The sequence below is a fragment of the Physella acuta genome, unplaced genomic scaffold (genome assembly GCF_028476545.2).
Source record: "Physella acuta isolate Inbredline_101_S28 unplaced genomic scaffold, ASM2847654v3 ptg001906l, whole genome shotgun sequence".
NCBI classification, from domain to species: Eukaryota; Metazoa; Mollusca; class Gastropoda; family Physidae; genus Physella; species Physella acuta.
The window spans coordinates 27,071-47,060 of NW_026733411.1; the positions used below are offsets into that span (position 1 = coordinate 27,071).

General features: G+C 38.3%; 1 protein-coding gene across 1 annotated transcript in view; it reads left to right on the forward strand.

The window, feature by feature from the left end:
• Positions 1–9,165: 9,165 nt before the first annotated feature.
• Positions 9,166–19,990, forward strand: part of LOC131931175 (uncharacterized) — a 51,180-nt gene continuing 40,355 nt past the window's right edge. Inside the window, exon 1 of the mRNA XM_059287879.1 lies at positions 9,166–9,290. The gene's annotated coding sequence lies outside the window, so the exon portion shown is untranslated. The remainder of the gene's footprint in view (positions 9,291–19,990) is intronic.

A 19,990-nucleotide genomic window follows, 5' to 3' on the forward strand; every position in this document is an offset into this window, starting at 1 on the left:
CTTTTGTTGTTGTGATAGCACAGCTCCCAGACCTTTAGAGCTGGCGTCGATTTCTAACCGAAATGGTTTGTCAAAGTCCGCGTATCCCAATATCGGCGCCTCTGTCAAAGCCTTTTTCAAGAGCTTAAACGAGTTTAGGCATTCATCAGTCCATAATTCACCTATCCGGTGTGTTTTACCTTTCTTTTTCTCCTTACTGTGTTTCTTTGTCATTTTGTTTACCAAGTCATGCAACGGTGCGGCAATTTTTGCAAAACCAGGTACAAATTTTCTATAATAGGAAGCAAAACCCAAGAATGACCTGACCTCTACCGTAGTTGTTGGTTGTTTCCATTCTTTAACAGCTGCAATTTTATCTGGGTCAGTGGCGATGCCATCCGACGAAATCACATAACCCAAAAAATGTACCGATTTCAGACCAAAGCAGCATTTGTCTGGGTTCAGCTTTACTCCTATCTCCCTAAGACGGAGAAACACTTGTTCTAATCTTTTTAGATGGTCCTCCCAAGTTTTTGAGTAAACTAGAATATCATCCAAGTACACCAACATTATTTGAAATAGAAAGTCACTCATAGCACTCTGCATTACTCGCTGGAATGTAGCAGGTGCATTAGTCAAACCAAACGGCATACGGGTCCACTCGTACAGTCCCAGTGGAGAAATAAATGCCGTTTTATGTTGATCGTTGGGGTGCATGGCCACTTGGTGGTAGCCACTAGCCAAATCCAAGGTAGAAAAAAATCTTGCTCCCACCAACGCATCAAGACATTCATCAATACGAGGCAAGGGGAATGCATCCCTTCTTGTGATATTGTTCAATTTCCGGTAATCACAACACAGTCTTATCTCCCCTGACTTCTTTTTTACCACTACTATCGGTGCCGCATACGGGCTAGTGCTGGTTGTAATAATTCCCTTTTTTAGTAGATCATTCAGGTGTGCTTTCACCGCCGAGTAGTGACTTGGTGGTAATCTTCGGTAGGGTTGCGCCACCGGCTTGTCTTGTAGTAAGGGTATCTGGTGTTTGATTACTTCCGTGTACCCCAAATCACCCTCATACGAGGCAAATATATCACTGTATTTATTCAGCAATTCATTTAGTTTTGGGTCCTCAGTTTCCGGGAATGTATATGATCGGCCATCCTCTTTCTTCACCTCGGCCGTCACATTGACCGACCTAATTGTTACTTCATTACTGCTGGTATTGATCAGTTCGATGCACTGTGCCGACCTTTGTACCTCGACGTTCTGTGGTACTCCTACCAGAGTATTAGGCGGTATAAAAATTTCCTCATCCAAAACATTTGCTACCAACCCTTGAACTAGTCCGTTTTCCGCTGATGTGTATGTCCGCAGTAACACGACGCCTGCCCTCAGTGCGGCGCCACATGGTTCTATCATCACATCGCCATTTACACTTCTATCACCGATTTGTAATGTGATTGCCTTGACCGTGTTTGCCGGGACTGCTGTCCTTCCTCTGGTCTTGGCAAACCTGGCCAACTTGGATCCCCGATCTGATGTGGGCGATCCGACAATATTTGTAAGAAATTCTGGCAACTGGCCAAGAATATTCATGCCCAACAGGCAAGGTATATTTGACACATTTGTCTGTAGGTTGTGTTTCGTAACGAACACCCCAACCTGCTTCAACCTATGTCCCGCCACCACGACATCCGCCAGAAAATAACCACAGTATGGAATGGTTAATCCATTAGCTGCCGTCAGGCGCATGCTTGTGTCACACCTTAACCTATTGTCTTTTCCTTTCATTCCATTTGGTGTAAAATTGTTCCGTAATTGTCGTCACCTGGGAGCCTGTATCCACAATTGCCTTCACCGCGATGTCCCCAATCGTAATCACCATTTCGGGACAGACTCCCATCATTTTGTTTCTTGGGCCATAACCTCGCCCCTCTGTAGCCTGGCCCTGCCTTACAGAGGACGACCGTTTCCCTGACAGTACCGTGCCATATGTCCGGGTTGTGAACAGGACAAGCAAATTGGCCGACCGTCGGCCGTCCATTGGAGTGATGGCTTGGCAGGACGCGGCCGTCCAACCTGTCTCTGTTTTGTCCCGTTCTTTTCCTGATTCTCAGCTGTTGACCTGCTTTCTAACCTCTCCAAACGTTGGTCAACCTTATCTAGGTGGGCCAACAGTTGAGCCATCATGGTCTCCATCGTGTCGGCCCCTGTGGGTGGGGATTGTCTCTGTTCCGGCACAGAGACTTTGTCCACCGAACAGTTCGATTGGTCCTCATCCTCGGACCTGCGGATCGCTGAGTTCCTGACCTGAAGGAAGGTCAACTGCGGGTCTTTGTGGACCTCCTCTTTCAACTCTCTTCTTAAGATCGGGGTTGCTAGCCCCTCGATGAAATGGTCCCTCAGTAGGCGCACATCAATGTCAGGTGTTTTGCCCTTTACCGAATCAAAGGCCCTGTTCATCCGGTGTGAGTACTCCATCACACTCTCTGCCTTCTCTGCCTTAAGCCTACGAACCCTGATAGCAGTTGCGATCCCGACCGTCTCTCCCCAAAGGTCTCCATAATCAGATCCAGCACCTTATCTGGATCTGATTGGATGGTTTTATCGTGGCATTTGACCTCTGCCCTAACCGTCTCTCCTATACTGCCCATCAGCAGTCTTAATCTTTCCTCTGGTGACATGCCTCTCGAGGCCCAGGCCGCTTTGACCTCTTCACTGAACCTGTTGGTTAAAGTTGGATCACCGTCCCCGTAAAATTTGTTAATGTAGGACTCTCTGGGTAGGACCACTATATGGGTCTGCTTCTCGTCCAGAGTAGACATTTTATTCCGTAAGTAACAAAAAAAAAAGAGTTCTTTCTTACCGTGTGTGTATGAAAAATTTTTCTCGTTCCTCAATTTTCACAGTTCCTGAATGTCCGAATTCACACACACACAAAACACAGTTATGCACAAGGTTGACTATGGGTGCCTCCAACGGCAAGTCTAGTTGAATTCATCCTGCCGACGACGCCAATTGTAACGAGCGAACAGTGATCCTGCCGACGTCGCCAATTGTAACGAGCGAACAGTTACCCTGCTCGCAACGCCACATGTTACGAGATTATTTGCCTGTAGTGCCAAATGTAACGAGTTTAACCACTCATTCTACACAACATCGACTACAGTAGAAATACTCGAAGATGCAGGTTCGCTATTGATCCTTTTATTACATGAATCAAGAAATGCTTCAACATAACACAATGAATCAACAGGAATGCTTCACAATAATAGTCTGAATCAACTGACCCCTAACAGTCCTCACTAGGCTTCATATAACTGAATCCACATGTCTATCGTCCTTCTTAACACAATACGGCTAACCCGTTCTATCTCCAACTTGATATGTCACACAGACTGACTGATCTAAAGCGAGCGATGAAGGAGAGCGAGCGATCGAAAAAGGAAAAGGGGCGAGTTCAGCCGTCCCCTCCTATTTATCCCTTGTATTCGTACTCGTATTCGTACTTGTATTCCTCCGTAATCGATATTTGTACTCGATGTCTCCGACTACTAGTTGCGCAGTTCTAACGTACAGCCCGATTAATAAAACATCTGCATCCTATCAATCAAAGTTGACAGGCCGTCTGAATCCCCTCGTACCGTTTCCCAAAATAGCACGCGTTGGCTTTGAGATTGTTATCAGTCCGATTTAATAAGCCACCTGCTATCAGTTGCATCAGACTGTAATACTGCGTCGCGGCTTATCGTTCGTTATCAGTTGCATCAGATTGTAACTAGTAGCTAGGCCTACCCTAGTTACATATATATATATATATATATATATATATATATATATATATGTGTGTGTGTGTATAGATGGGCGCGACCTGTGCACAATTATAAAAAAAGGAAACACCTGTTTATCATCTCCTACCCACCCCCACCCCACTTTCCCAAAAGTTACGTGGCAAATTATTTTAGGCCTTACCTTATCACAACTTTACTATTACTTTGCTTTTAAACATTTCTTTAGAAGGAAACACTTGAACTTCTTTCTAAAAAAAATCAGTTTTTCCCTATTTTTATTGCATATTTTTTATTTTAAAATTATTTTTTTCCTTTTATGATACGTTCAATAATACAATTTTCTGATCGGATTTCTGACGAGGTAAGTGCTAGATTTGTTATGCTAAAATATCGACAAATGAAATATCCTTTACAGCAAGACGCCTATAATATCGTTCAGAAGACGTCCACGCAACATGCGAACCTTAGCATATACTGTAAGGTGTGGGCGAAATGTGTGCAATCTATCAGCGAAAATAAATAAATACCGATTGCACTTTTGAAGTTTGAAAAACAGTTGTCTAATAAAATTAACAAATGTAAAGGAGGGAAGTTTGATAAATTATACAGTGCTATTTTATGATTTAAAATATGATTGCTCATCAATAATAATGATTTTTAAGACAAATTGATTGAAATATTTTAATAATGATTAAATATGTTAAGATTAATTCTTTTTGTGTGATGTTTTCCAATTTTGTATATAAGCGACTGTCGCGTCTCTTTCATAGTGTTGTGTTTTAGCGTTCAAGTTTCTTAAAATGAGCGAGATTATTGTATACACGAAAAAACAACAGTCCAGCAAATTACCGGGTACATAAGTGCTCCGGCATTGACTGTATAAATGATTATAAAATACATACCTTCGATGATACAAAAATATAATATATTACAGCATCCTATGTCATAAAGCATCTACTCTCCTTAATATCTACTCTACTTAATATCTTAAGTTTGAAAACATCTATTGTTCTATAGCATGTAATGTATTACAAAATCAACAATGCTTTAGCATCTAATATCCTGTAACATCTACTATACTACAGTATCTAGTGTACTAAAACTAAGAAATCTACTATACTATAGCATCTAATGTATTAAACCAGCGGATCTCAAACTATTATTCCAAATTAACATAACAAGTACCCAAGCTCCACTTTCACTGTACTAACACTCCTACTGAACTCTATCATCAAGATTACACCAACACCTTCAGCGACTAATGTTAAAACACACCCATCTACCTCATATTTACGTTACATTTACTACATTTAGATTTACAGCTCTCACGTTTGTATTCCTAAACGTAAATTTACGTGTGAGTTATACATCCACATACATCTGGCCTAGAGGTAGCGCGCTAGACTGCTAACCCGAGAGTCCCGAGTTCGAACCTGGGCTCAAGTTAGTGGAACGTCCATGAGTCCACCCAGCTTTAACGGGTACCTAACTCAGGTTAGGAAAACACAGGCGGCTGGGTATAGTGCGGAAGAAGCCAACCACTGATATGCAGAGGTCAATGAACTCTACTTCATCGCCCCCATGTGTCTCGGGCACAAACTGGAAAAGACAGAGTTACATCTGACCACACTATCTCTTCTAATACAGAAACTACAAAAACAGGTGAACCTCTGCCCCACTTGTAAGTGGTACATTTAAATATCTATATATATAATTCTCTTCTGGGAGACGCTAGAAAACAAGCTGTAAGCGCTCTCCCTACCACCCCACCTCTACATGGTCTGGTGAGCTGTGGTTCACGCTAAATGTTTACAGTCGTAGAGCCGGGTTTTGTGACGGCTATTAGGTGCAGATAATTTAGTTTGAAACGATTTTAAACTTAGGGGAGGTAACTAAGAGGAGGCTGCTTTCACGGGGGGGGGGGGGGGGGGGGGTAGGTTAGGGGTTTGGGGAAAGGAGGGTGGGGGTAGTATCGTTCTTAACGACCTACTGATAGTGTTTTAAAGCAAATACTTTCAGTGGCAGCATTGGTAGTGTCGAGTTCACAAATTATGAATTACTGATAAGTAGAAAAATAAAACAATTAAATAGCGGCGTATGATATGCCGCGGGTCGGCTCGTAGTAAATATACACAAAAATTAACCTCTCCCAACCTTAAAAAGAAGAGTATATTAAGGTTAAAAATAACGAAACGATATTCATTGAACGATGTTCACTAGGACGGCAATGCTAATAGCGAGCAGACGACCGTCAGATATTGATTCGCCTTCATTTGCCGCCATTTCTGTAATCACCCCACATCGAAGTTACATTTTTCCTGAGCGCTCAGCGCTAAATTTTTACTTTTACTGTAGTCAAAAACACGGCCGACTTAGCTAAATCTACTGCAAATACTGGAATATACTGCAAATAATGGAATAAAAAAGTTAATGTAACATTTTTTTTCAAAAATATATGAGTGTATGGAAATTTTTTTAAAAACATATAAAGATAAAAAATAAGTAAACTTCACTTTTTGAACTTGAAGGTCCATAATTCAGATATAGTCCATTTGTTTTTTTTACCTCGACATATGAAGGACTTGGTAAGCATTTGCCCTGCCTACTTAAATTTCCCTAGCTCTTTATTACTAACTTAAGGCAGCAGGTACCCATTAGAGCTGGGTGGACTCACGGACATCTTAGAGACTAGAGTCAAAAGTTTTAATGCTGCTCATAAATTAAGTCAAAACTGCTGCAAAAAATATGATGAACATTTCGTGTTAGTTCATGAATTTACTAATTAATATATTTGAAGACTTTCGTCGCCTAATGGAATCTTATCAGGCAAATTAAATCTGTTTCTAGGCTATTTATAGATTATAATTATTTTATTTTTAATATTTATGTTTTTCAAAGAAATTCGAACGAGATGCAAGATTTTGAAATTAGTAAAATGACTAATTTAGTTGTAGTAAATAGTGTCTGATATTGATTGGTGACCTATTTTAATATTTTAATTTGTCTTTCCAAAAGTGCAGCGAAAGCATTAATTACTTAAATGAGCTGTTGAAAGGTAGTAATTAGATGTGTTAAAAGAATATTTTTTTTTAAAATTACTTTTACTTGAAGTTGTAAAATATAAAAAAGTGATAATTATTTAAAAATTAAAATGTTTTACTTATTTAGTCGTGAAAGTTTGCAAAATTTACCCCCCCCCCCACCCCCCTCTTGCATTATATCAAGCATATCCAAAACACACTTCAGCGAACATATTATAATTTGTTTTTAAATGTTTATCCGTCGGATTGTGTATGTAATATGCATCCACCACATATTTTAATTCTAATGCCAACCCTCTCTTAGGTCAAATTTGGTACAATTTTTAAAAAAATCATCCGATGCCGAAAAAAAAAATGAACTTTACAACATGCTGACATTATAACGTTTCTCATAACCTTTCACGGTCAGTCGAATTCTTTAGGTTTTCTTTACTGTAGTATGTCAACAGTTTCATTACAATAAAATTTAATTTTCTGTTTTTAATGTATTTAACTACCCATGCGTAGAATTTAAGTGACCATATAGATGTAGACAAAACATTTTTTTTAAACAGATCTTAACGTCAAATATCCATACGTTGGCGTTACAGGTTTTTAAAATGTAACCGTTAGTAATGATGACAGATATTAGCAATGATCTCGAGTGTTTAGGTTAGTCCTTAAGTAAAACAAAATACTAAATTTTGACGAAATAGTTAATTTATTACGTCGTGGTCGAGTGGGTAGTATGACAACTACGACGTCTGTTGCAGGTTTGGAAACCATGTTTTCGTTGTAAATGTTTTATTTATTATCCACTTTACACCGCTCCCCCTGACCCCTCCCCCCCCCCCCCCCCACCCCTAGATAGGAAATTCCATCACACGCTAGTAGTAGTTTTTTTTTAATTATTTTTCTCAGTAATGACTTCAAAAGTAGAAGTTATGAATCCCTAATGTTGACGTGTAAGGTTGTATCTTGACAGCGCTACCGTCACAGTCAACATCGGCAACACAGCTTTAGTAGACAAGTTTAACAATAAAAGTATCAGACAGTCTTAGTTCTCGTCACGTCATCAAAATGTCATGTCATGACAGTCAAAATGTCATGTCATGACACTCACAACACAGTGTCATGAAAAAACCTAATGACAATCCTTAACGACAGTCTTTAACGACAGTCCCCAAATAAGTCCCTAACGTCAATCCCCAAAGAAGTCCCTAACTACAGTCCTTAAAGACAATTCCTAACAAAAGTCCCTAAAGCGTGAAATTGCGTTACACAACGCTGAAGCAGACAACAATATAGATCTAAAAATTCAGAAAACATACGAGTAACATTGATCTACAAACTTAGAAACAGACGACCAACATAGATCTAGAAACTTAGAAACAGACGACCAACATAGATCTACAAACTTAGAAATAGACGACCAACATAGATCTACAAACTTAGAAACAGAAGACCAACATAGATCTACAAACTTAGAAACAGAAGACCAACATAGATCTATAAACTTAGAAACAGACGACCAACACAGATCTAGAAACTTAGAAACAGAAGACCAACATACATCTACAAACTTATAAACAGACGACCAACATAGATCTAGAAACTCAGAAACAGACGTCACGACAAACATAGATCCACAAACTCAGAAATAGACGACCAACACAGATCTAGAAATTTAGAAACAGACGACCAACATAGATCTAGAAACTCAGAAACGGACGACCAACATAGATCTACAAACTTAGAAACGGACGACCAACATAGATCTAGAAACTCAGAAACGGACGACCAACATAGATCTACAAACTTAGAAACGGACGACCAACATAGATCTACAAACTTAGAAACGGACGACCAACATAGATCTAGAAACTCAGAAACGGACGACCAACATAGATCTACAAACTTAGAAACGGACGACCAACATACATCTACAAACTTATAAACGGACGACCAACATAGATCTAGAAACTCAGAAATAGACGACCAACATAGATCTATAAACTTAGAAACAGACGACCAACATACATCTACAAACTTATAAACAGACGACCAACATAGATCTAGAAACTCAGAAACAGACGTCACGACAAACATAGATCCACAAACTCAGAAATAGACGACCAACATAGACCTAGAAAACATAGAAACAGACGACCAACATAGATCTAGAAACTTAGAAACAAGACGACCAACATAGATCTAGAAACTCAGAAACAGACGACCAACGGAAAAACGCGCGACGGCTGACGACCGTCTCCTCTGGTTGAGCCGCCACCCCACCCGTCCACCCGACTCCATGCGCATCCGTCTCGCGCATGACAGCATAGCGTCGTCGGGTAAAACACAATCGCCCGGGCCGCAGTACCCTCTAAGGCGGCTATAAAAACAAGGGCACACCACTCTTCATTTCCAAGTGCTGAGTGATAGTTTAGCTAGCGGAAGGAAAAGATCAAAGTCCCATCAAGTTGCTTTTTCTAATCAGGTATGGAGAACTTATTTTATTACTTTTTTCTTTAGATTCGACCTTTACTACACAAATCACTAATACAATTTTTTAGTAAGATGACTTAGATCTATAAGAGAAAAAAACAAAAAAACTCAAAGACTTAAAAAGGGTAGAATATCCGATTGATAAGAAACGCAAATTCTGGAATAATTTCATCTTATTGATAAATCAATGAATGAAATAAAATTAATAGTAGCCGAAAAAGGGATATTACCGCCATTAAAATACACTACATACTTCAAAGGAATTTTTTTTTTGCTAAATATCCAAGGATTAGTAGGTGTTTTTTGTGGATTCTTTTAGCCACGTGTGGATGCAGGGGAATTGGTATTTTATGTGAGACATAAAACGAGATTTTTATGAGTATCTCAGAGAGCGGGTCTCATTCTGAATGACATGGGGAAATGGAGGTTCAGTCAAATTTTGACAGCTATTTTGAGCAGTGAATTTTTCTTTTAAAACAAATTAATCAACACAAAAGACTTAAGGTATTCCTTCGATATAGTATGCATAATCAAAATAAAATAAAGAATCTTAACAGATAAAATGTAAACATTAATTAAGTAATAATAGTTACCTTTTGAAACTGGTGAAGTTAAGTGAAAGGATAGGGTGGTCAGCATTAAGCCAAACCGCCTTTACTTTCGCAGATATGAGTTAGATACCTATCTGAGCTGACTGGACTCCGATACATTAAACTCACTTGAACTCGGATTCGAACTATGAATTTCCGGGTTGGTATTCTAGTGCTTTATCGCTAGGCCAACACACCCCATATACATTAATGTAACCATTGTATAAATGTATATCCTGCTGCTACTGACATAAAAATAAATACTTGTAAATTTAAAGTTTAGTTAAAAGCTAAGGTTAGGTCAATGGAGACCCTAGACCTAACGTTATAAGCAATGGGGCATCAAAATCGTAGTTTTAATTACTCGTTTCTCCTATGCTAATTTTACGTTTAATGTAGTCTGGAATTTTTTATTTCAATGTGTTAAATATTATCGCATAAAATTTAATTTTACAAGCGTTTATAGCTTTTTAATAATTATTTTTTTTTATATTACAATGATGCATCATTTATAAATCCATTTTTTAAAAGTTACCTTATTTTTCTATATTGCTAATCTATTTTTATTTTGTATTGCCTATGCTTATGATTGGTCCCTCTACATTGAATATATTATACCTCATTTCTAAATTACTAATCTACTTTTAAGTTTCCATAACTCTAATAACGATTTAATAAAACTGCCCCACTATCCAAAACTCTAGAACTGCTAGTGTAGTCTTTGATGTTTCTTCATTTGTCCCCTAAAAAACAACCAATCGTTTTTATCGTAGCATTTTAGCGACGCGTGTGGCGGCCGTTCCCATCGTTTGATGTTTTATTGACGGTTCCCATTGCGTTCCCTGTCTAAAGTGTTGATAACATTCAAAACTATAACAAAGGGCATGTGCCAGGACAAGGGGCATATGCCAGTACAAGGGCCAGAACTCTTATAAGTCTGGGTGAGGTGATGTATAAGCGCTTTAAACATTGTACCGTTGGATGCAATGGGCTGCTGTGCCAAGAATAGAATACTTTGATGGTGTTGATGTAATCTGGTGGCTAAATGAGGTGTATCGAAACATTCGGGAACTTCTTAAATATGGTGGGTTGTTGTTAAAAAAATTCATTAATTTGGTCAGTGTATTAGGTGTATTCTTTTTCAATATTTCCATAAGCTTATAGATACAGTGAGTACCTCGCGGTATGTTTTGTATGTGCTTTTTTTTAACTAATTCAACATTTAAGGATATTTCACATGTGTTTTTGTAGTGATAGGATAGTGGAATGCTTTCTGCTTGAGATGGAGACAGAGAAGTAACGAATCTTCTTGTTTATAGGTGTTATAGGTGTTACGTTTAGAATAAGGGTTGAGTTAAAATTCGCATTCAAAGGGGAGAACTTGGGTTAAAGCAAATGCGTAGAAAAAATTGGTCATTTCTTTTAATGTATTTTCCACAATTTAAATCAGGTGTATATCTGTACAAATTTCTAAAAATTAAATATTCTCTTTTGAAAATGTTTTAAAATAAATCTTTGCTTTTTTTTTTAAATTAAAAAGAAAAACATTAATATTTTTATTAAAAGAGACCAGGAGGAGAGTCGTAGAGCGCATGACTACTGGCCCCAATTTTTCGCAGGGACGAATCCATCCAGCTCTGACTTGAGTCGAGGAAAGTAATGGCGCGTTGACATAGCTCTGACCACACTATCCATTCATAAGCTCAGGTCAGAGAAACAGATAAACTCTGCTTCATCTGCTAAACGGACTGTCTGGTCTTTAAATCTTTTTTTTTAAAATATTTAATGCAGTCGCCGGGTTAAATGTATCAGTATATTGTAACGGCATTTTATTGAAAAACCAGCGTTTTAAAACAGGTTTGGAGAACATTACCAGCATTGTTTACTCTTTTTCATAAATGAAATAAAATTTATTACAGTACAAAAAAACCTAATGATATGTCATTATAATATAGTTTTTATAAAACTGTATCTCGTAGATTCTTTTAGTAGAATTGTATCGAGTAGAGTGGGTTTTTTTTTCTAACAGTATCGATGTAGTGGCCAGGATGAGTTAGGATTATAATCAGTACAAGAGACACGTTTGGGTTCGGGTGAAGGCAAGGGTAGTGATCTACTTTAAAAAAAAACGAAGTGTCCTCTCAAACCAAATACCAATAATTCCTTTTCTTCAATGTGAGTGCACATGTTAGGAAATTGATATCTTTTTAACCAAGAAAGTATAACATTAACAGGATTTTTAACCATAAAAATGTGTAGTATAATTTTTAAAGCTAAATTTCTAACAGAATGCAATCTTCCTTCACCACTAAAATTGACTGGACCTTAGCAAAATGAGAGGTATAAATTTTACATTAGACCCTTGCGGCGTTTTACCATTCGGGCAAAAAGTGTAAGTAATTCGATAGTTAGTTCAAAGAAAAACAGTATATTTATTTGAAAAATATATATATATATATATATATATATATATATATATATATATATATATATATATATATATATATATATATATATATATATATATATTCTGCTCTCTATCCTAAGTAAGCAAAGATTATTCAAATAGTGATTTTGTAGATCTTGTAAGACGAATTCGATCAGAATGAATTGAAAGAACGTATTTTGCGTGTTAGAAAGTATTTACATATAAAGATGTGGGTAGTGGGTATTCTGCTGAAGTTTTGAGTAAACAATTTGAAAATGGTTTAAGGAATAGTTTGGATTTGGGTTCGTGTTTGGTGGTTGTTGAACGAGTATTGACGATTTTGTCGTGAATAAGGTATGGGGTATTTTATATCTGACAGTTTTTGATTAAGGTTAGTAGGATTTTATATCTGGCAGATTTTGTTTAGGCTTAGGAGGATTTTATATCTGACAGATTTTATTTAGGGTAAGGGGTATTTTATATCTGAGAGATATTTGTGAAACAAAAACTAATTAAAAAAATATCTCACTGTATTGCGTGGTTATGGAACTATTGTACCATCGGAGTTTCTGTAAAGTATCTAAAACTAAATTTATTGTTATGAATTTCTTTTCAAACCTTGATGTTATTTAAATACATTTTTAAAATCAGCTTTAGTTAATTTAGCTGAAAAAAATAAAAACTTCATAAATGTCTTCGCGTAGAAAATATGCTGAGTGTTTTTACCCCAGACTTACATTTTGTTTTAAAAAAAATTAAATAATATTTTTGTATTTTTTTTTTGCCCCCTAAACAAATATCGAACAAAACACTTCTTACATTTATGACATCCCTCAACATGTCACATGTCATCACACAGTGTCATACAACACCGACACTAAAAACCAAACCTCTTAAAAAATTCACGTTAGTTTTAACAAGACCAGACATCTTCCAGCCATGCAGACGTCAAACACGTGTGATCGTCTGGACGTTGCCCGTGTAGTCTAGACAGCTTTGACACGAAGCTGCCCTGACACCGAAATTACAGTCTGCAATGCGCCACGGGCGTACTTTTATCATGACATGGTGACCATTTAATTTAAATATTTTTTTTTTAAAGATATTATATTGAAAGTTTTATATTTAAATCCGAAGGCCAATTGACATCAGTCACTTCAATGGAAGTCCAAAGCTCTGCATTCATTTTTCTAAAGAGATGCATGATAGATCCGCATTCGTTCTCCAAAAAAGCCACATGCGTTCGTTGATAGAGCCGTATTCATTCTAAAAATGAGCCGCATGCATTCTCCAAAAAAAGAAGCATGCATTCTCCAAAAGAGCCGCATTCATTTTCCGAAAGAGCCGCATTCATTCTCCAAAAGAGACGCATGCATTTGTTGATTAATTCACATTCATTCTTCAAAAGAGCCGCATGCATTCTCCAAAAGAGCCGCATGCATTTGTTGATAAATTCACATTCATTCTTCAAAAGAGCCGCATGCATTCTCCAAAAGAGCCGCATTCATTCTCCAAAAGAGCCGCATTCATTCTCCAAAAGAGTCGCATGCATTCTCCAAAACAGCCGCATTCATTCTCCAAAAGAGCCGCATTCATTCTCCATAAGAGCCGCATTCATTCTCTGAAAGAGCTGCATTCATTCTCCAAAAGAGCAGCATGCATTCGTTGATAGATCCGCACTCATTCTCCATAAGAGCCGCAAGCAGTTGTTAATAGAGCCGCAGTTGTTCTCCAAAAAAAACGCATTCAGTCTCCAAAAAAAGCCGCATACATTCGTTGATAGAGCCGTAGTTATTTAAAAAGAGCCGCATTTATTCTTTAAAAGAGCTGCGTGTTACCCCGGAGCCAAGGACTATTGTTTACCATGTTAAGAGGGAAAAATAAAGAGAAGATAGTGTGTAGTTATCGTAAGAAAAACCAGATGCTACAAATACAAGCCACCGCCAAATCTTTCGAGTTAAATTTTCAACCCTGATTATATAAAACATTTTTGTTGAATGACCGTCTTTTCTACATGACCACTTTGTTTGAGGTTGCCAGATAAATTTTGACACTATTTAAACCCACGACGTCATCTGCAATTTCTGTCAATGGAAAACCACGTCATTGTCCATGAATATCCAGAATAGGGAGCACTATGCTCCGGGCGGTTCCAAAGACAAGTTTGCTGCTATCGTTTGGCTGGTGATTAGCAATAATTAGTTTAACTCGCCTCACCCTAAATATCTAATTTTAACAAGCTTGGTAAAATATTGATTTCAAACCATTAATATCGCAAAATGTTGGAAGAAATAGTTTTTTTTCAAGATAAGAGCAGCTGTATTAATAATTATTATAATGATACACGCAATAATTGGTCTAATTATTTAAAAAATAACAAGAATATTAAGATCACACAATTATAAAACATAAAGTAGTTTTAATAAGCAATAGGTACGAGGACCTGGTTAGTGATTAAAATATTAACATTTCATACTCATTTGAGTAAAACGTACAGTTAAAGAGAGAAAAATAAATAAATATATTCTGGAATTTTTGTGTACTGAAGATTTTACCATTTACTGTGTTGCTATTGTATTGAATATTAAGTAAATAGTAAATACTTGTCGACGCTGACGGTCTATGGAGGCAGGTGACGTAGAGTTCACCTGTTTCATCAACTTTGGCACATGAAAAGATAGTGCGGTCAGCACTATACCCAGCCGCCTTTTCTTTCTCTAGCGTAAGTCAGGTACCCATCAGAGCTGAGTGGACTCATGGACGGCGTATTGATTCGAGCCCGGGATCCAAACTCGAAACTCTCAGGCTAGCAGTCATACGCTCTTCTATCCGACCACACCGTCTCCAGTATAGATTGTTACACCTATATCCTGACGAAGACGTCATGTCTAGCGCTTGACCTATTGTTTTTTTTCCCGGATAAAAAATGTGAGCGCCCAGTGAAACGTGTCACCTACGATTACAGTAGGCAAGTCTTTTGCTAAGAGAAACTTAAATGAGGTTTTGATTGGTTTACCAAAATGCCATTGACTTTATTACAGTACGTGTAAGAAAAAGGCAAAGTAAATTTCGAACCTGACATCCCATTTGGCAAGTGAAGTAGAGTTTACCCGTTTCTGTGAAACGAGGCACATTGCCCAGCCGTCATTACTTTCCGTCAGGGGCTTTCTACTTGAACCTGGACTCGAACTCGAGACTTTCGGGTGAGCAGTCTAGTGCTCTATCTCTAGGCCACGCCGTCCCCAATAAGTTTAAGAGCTAAGGACAAAACTCCATTTCCATCTTTTCACACCCAACGCCAATAAAGCAAACACATAGAAACTTTTTTCATGAGTTTCATTCACTGTGATGCATTCCTTTCCACAACTTAGTCGCTATAAAGACGCATCGAAGTCTTGCAGTTCCGCGAACGTCATATTGACTTCCCGCTGAAATTCTGTAGCTCTAACAAATTCAACCTACCAGGGGACCTGTATAAAAAGGTGTGATTTTAATTCAAACTGCGCGTATATTGAAAATGTTGATTTTTCTGTCACTGCTCAGCGAGCGTTTCGTGTTCATCAAATCCGATTCTTGTTTTTAATTATTTTTTTATAACTAATCGTAAGGGCGCGTGTACTCTGCATAGCCCAAGGCTCTATGTGGCTTTCTAACTCAGACGTATTTTTACTGCGTCGAAAACTTTCACCTTTGAGTAAATTGTACAGAACAACTTGGTACAGAAATGATAACTGGTAGTTTAGCAAGTTATCTGGTACAGCATATATTCGGGCTTGTCTGACTTATGGGTGGTGGTGGGGGGGGGGGGCGGTGGCTAAGATAGCGGTAATGGGGAGATAGGGTGGAAGGGTACGCTGATGCTTGCTGTTTTTCAAAGCCTTGTACAGCTCTTGTACACAATTACACCCCTACCCAACACTAACACACAATTCCACCTTCTCTACCCAGCACTTACACACAATTCCACCTTCTCTACCCAACACTAACACACAATTCCACCTTCTCTACCCAGCACTAACACACAATTCCACCTTCTCTACCCAGCACTTACACACAATTCCACCTTCTATACCCAGTGCTTGTACACAATTCCACTCTCACTCAGAGTTAATATACAATGCCATCACAACCTAATGCTTGTACACAATTACACTCTTACACAATGCTTGTACACAACTCCATCCCTGCTTGTACACACTTCCACCCCATATCTTTACGAGTACGCCATTTCAATCCTTGCACGTACAGGTCTCCTAATCCTTCTTTGACCTCTGAACTCCCATAATACCCACCAACTCCTAATCCTCCCTTAACCTCTGCATAAATTCACACACCACACCTTACATAAATGCATGACTCTCATTCAACCTCTCAACTTATCCGACACCCACACTCTCCATGTATTAGTATTCCCACTTCAACTACCCAACCTACCAGGGAATAAAAACAACACCAGTCCACATCATAATAGATTACTCGGACCCCTCCCCCCTCTCCATGTATTAGTATTCCCACTTCATCCACCCAACCTACCAGGGAATAAAAACAACACCAGTCCACATCATAATAGATTACTCGGACCCCTCTCCATGTATTAGTATTCCCACTTCATCCACCCAACCTACCATTGAATAAAAACAACACCAGTCCACATCATAATAGATTACTCGCCCCCCTTCCCTTTCCATGTATTAGTATTCCCACTTCATCCACCCAACCTACCAGTGAATAAAAACAACACCAGTCCACATCATAATAGATTACTCGCCCCCCTTCCCTTTCCATGTATTAGTATTCCCACTTCATCCACCCAACCTACCAGGGAATAAAAACAACACCAGTCCACATCATAATAGATTACTCGCCCCCCTTCCCTTTCCATGTATTAGTATTCCCACTTCATCCACCCAACCTACCAGGGAATAAAAACAACACCAGTCCACATCATAATAGATTACTCGCCCCCCTTCCCTTTCCATGTATTAGTATTCCCACTTCATCCACCCAACCTACCAGTGAATAAAAACAACACCAGTCCACATCATAATAGATTACTCGCCCCCCTTCCCTTTCCATGTATTAGTATTCCCACTTCATCCACCCAACCTACCAGTGAATAAAAACAACACCAGTCCACATCATAATAGATTACTCGCCCCCCTTCCCTTTCCATGTATTAGTATTCCCACTTCATCCACCCAACCTACCAGTGAATAAAAACAACACCAGTCCACATCATAATAGATTACTCGCCCCCCTTCCCTTTCCATGTATTAGTATTCCCACTTCATCCACCCAACCTACCAGTGAATAAAAACAACACCAGTCCACATCATAATAGATTACTCGCCCCCCTTCCCTTTCCATGTATTAGTATTCCCACTTCATCCACCCAACCTACCATTGAATAAAAACAACACCAGTCCACATCATAATAGATTACTTGAACCGGAAACGGTTCTGACAAGTCTGCGAACCATGACAGGAATTTCCGGTACTAGCCTAGCGCCCGTCGTTCCCACAATGCAACAGAGCAGAAATGCCAATACTTTAAAAAAAAATTAAATACTTACACTGCTTACACTTAAAGTTTACAAAAATGCATTGACTGCCACTGGTCATCTGTGACGTAATGATAGGTTACTCACACCTGAAAATGGACTAACGTGTAGGATACGTGGTCTGGGGGTTTAGTTTATGCCAGCCGTTGATCAATTAATCAATCGAAATTTTTTTTTCTTGAAATCGATAATTGAAAAAAAATCTATTAACAGACATTTTTTTTTTAATTTTTAATTAAAATTTAAGATAAGCTATATTTGGAGTTGCTGTATTTCATGTAGGCATTCTACATTACTTAAAGTTTACTGTCATTTTTCTTCATCACCCTATTCGGAAATTTTTATACTTGAACTCTATATTCGAAAACCATCTATGAACAGACATTTAAAAAAATTGTATTCACTTACCGCCCCCCCCCCCCCACAACAATAAACCTTTCTGCGGCTCTTGTTTTTATCTAACGTCAGCCAGTGTTTCTTTCAGGCATCCCCCACCCTAAGCATGTCTACCGTATTCCCCCCTCCCCGCCCCCCAACCAGAACGAAGCAGAATTTATTTTTAAAATATATACTTTTACCCGTGCCTCCCCCCCCCCGCCCCCCAACCAGAACAAAACAGAATTTATTTTAAAAATATATACTTTTACCCGTGCCCCCCCCCCCCCCCCAACCAGAACGAAACAGAATTTATATAAAAATATATACTTTTACCCTTGTCTCTCACCCCCCCCCCCCTCGCCACGTAAAAAAAAGTCGGGAAGAAACACTGACGTCTTCAATTTTATTTTTTGAGCAGCCTTTTAGTTCGTTATTTCTAGAGAGACGCCCGGCCGTTCAAGATAATATAAAAATGCCACTCCGCGGTTTTTAAAGTTGTTAGTATAAAAAACGAGTTGGGTCGGCTTGTTGAAGGGCGTCACATAAAGCAGCACGGCGTTCCTTGGGAGGGGGCGTCACTTTAACTTCAAGATTGAATTCAACAACAACAACAATTTAAAATCTTGCTTACATAAACGCAAAAGCTTTTTAATGGCCCGTTGTTGTATAAAAAACTCAGTCCCGCCTTACGCTGGTGAAGTAATAGATAGCTTTCGAGATTCTCAAGGGAGGCTACGCGATTTCACAGTTATCTTATCTTTGCATTTAGCATGGGTTATCGTTTCTTTTAAAATTAAGCTGTTTGTTATTTTAAATGTACATGGACATTTTTCTCACCGCCCTTTACCCCCCCCCCCCCCCTCCCGTGTCCGGTCTGATGTTTTGATGTAACCATCTCTTCCATCAACTGCTCACTCAGAAGCTCCTGGAAATCAGCACTTTAAGCGCAGCTTTTTTAAACTTCAATCAAAAGCCTACGGTTAAAACAAAAATAGCTTTTAAATACAATTTTAAAAAGTATAACGAAATCTTACGTATCGAAAGTTTATTAAATCAGTATTAGGATAATATTTACTGAGGAATGTATTTTTAATAGTCGAAATTGGCAAAGTCCCATGTTCAGTTCTTCAAAGGCGTTACTAATTTGTTGAAATTATTTCAATTTTATAAGTATATCTGTACCATATTTTTTAATTTATTTTATTACAGCTTTAGTTAAAAATCTCGCTGTCCAGAAAAAAGGTTATTCCTATTACACCTTCTACAACACACTAGTTCCTATACTATGCACTTCTTTCTTGTTTAATTTTTTTACAAATTGATGTGTAGTTCGGTATCTAAGTTTGTTTTGTCATTTTCATCACAGCTGTTGTCAAAATCTTACGGTGAGGAAAAAAACTATTATTGGTAAACCTTCAGAACACTTCAAAAGGTTATCCATGGTTTTTAACTGTATTAGATAGTCATGCGCTATTAGGATGGGGGTGAGGGAGAGGCAAAAAATTAATGGGGGGAGGGGTGAAGCGTGGGAGGGTTATATACGATTAGTGGGTGGGAATGAACAGGATTCTAGGCCAGGGGTCGGCAACCTTTCAAAGCGGAAGAGCCAAAAGTTACAATTTTCAAAATTTCCCTGGTTTTAAAGAGCCACTAACATTTTTTTATATCAAATATTTTTATTCTATTTTTTATTAAGATTATTAGTATTTGTGCAAGGAGCTGGAGAGCCGCATCT